This window comes from Echinops telfairi, unplaced genomic scaffold (genome assembly GCF_000313985.2).
Source record: "Echinops telfairi isolate 266 unplaced genomic scaffold, ASM31398v2 ScPeMD7_18;HRSCAF=68, whole genome shotgun sequence".
NCBI classification, from domain to species: domain Eukaryota; kingdom Metazoa; phylum Chordata; class Mammalia; order Afrosoricida; family Tenrecidae; genus Echinops; species Echinops telfairi.
In genome coordinates, this window is record NW_022103915.1 from 41751196 (window position 1) to 41752791 (window position 1596).

A 1596-nucleotide genomic window follows, 5' to 3' on the forward strand; every position below is an offset into this window, starting at 1 on the left:
CCTTTCACCGCCTCTTCCAATCCTCCTCACCGAAGCAGGGTAAGTCTGTGAGAGTCGTAGGTCTTCACCTTCTCTCCCATTGCGTTCCTAAGGATAGGGTGTCACCTCACAGGCCCTTAAAACTCTGTGCTCACATCACATGAAAGAAAGGAATGATTCCCATGAGTTTGGGGGGCAGGGGAGACCATGCCAGGATCTAAACCCTGGAACTTGGCCTTAGGCTCAGAAGAGAAAGAGCAGTCATCCAAAAGCACCCTCAGCTTACCACTCTACCCAGCATTGTAGGCATCCTCCTGCCCCACTACATTTCCACAGGGACAGGATTTTGCTTGTTTTGCCTTTTGGTAGTTTCTTTTTTATGCCAACTTCTTTTTACCTCCATTTCCCCCTTTAGCTCCCCTGTCCCCTCCATTTCACCAGTTGAAACATCGGCAGGTAGTTGCTGACCGCCTGGACTGGACTGGGTGGGTGGGTGCTGTGCTACAGCCTGCGAGGGACCCCCGGAGAGCCTATGATCACAACACCAGGAGGGAGGCCCTAGCGGAGTCACGTTCAGCTGGGGGGCATAGTCCTCACTTCATCCAGCTCTAGGCGTTGGGATGAGTAAAATTTCGCTGCCTGTGGGGAGGGAGGGAGGAGAAGATGGTGAGGCTGTCCCCTCTCCTGCCGCCAACCATACCCGCTCTAGGCCGCCTTCTTCCTTTGCTTTCCCTGGAGACCCCTTGTTTATTTGGCAAGGGCATCTCTTTAGTGTGATGATAAATGCTAGCAAGCTAATAACTCACTAATGACAATTGCTAAGAATTATTAGAGAGCATGTTAGAATCTCAAGCATTGGCATTCCGTGCTTTGAAACCACAGCATGACTTAATCCTAACACCTGGGCCCTCACTCTTAGAAGCCAGCCCACACTGTAGTTCTGGAGGCTTCGATGGGTTAAGTCCCACCCCGTTGAAGCTGGCACTAGAAGAGCCTCTTATCCGTGGGTCAGAAAGCTGTGGCTACAACCAGAGTACGAACTTGTCCCTGAGGCTGTATGTGGGATGGCATGACATTGGGCTCTCACAGTGGGGCATCTGTTGCTGCGTCCCTGTCGTGTTTTGCCATCAAACAGGTACATACCCCAAAGGCGGAGACAGAGGAGGCTTTCTACTCCCGTCAGGCTGTACACGGGAAGTTTCACTGTGTTCTGTTCGGTCGCTCTGAGTCAGCACTGACTCGTTGGCAAGGAGTTCGGTGTTGCTTAGCCTCGGTCCAGGCCAGGTGAGTAGAGCCACCCCAGAGAGACCACCAGGGAGCGCAGTGGGCGCGCACCTTAGGAGTAGCTGGACCGCGGCCTCGCGGGCGACTGGCATCCCGGGCACCCCCGCCCCTCCCTGACACCTACCAGTGAGTGAGTTTTAAGAGACTTTTCCTCACCTTGGAGCTAATGCAAAAGACCTTGCCAGACAAGCTCTCCCCGGGCTGTCCATTGTCGCGTGGCTTTGCCGGTCCAGGGACAGCCACACGGCCGTGCACCACTAGATTCTAGAAAGGCCAGACTTCTGCATTGAATGCCAGCGAAGCATGCAGCTCCACTGGCTGCTTGACCCTCCC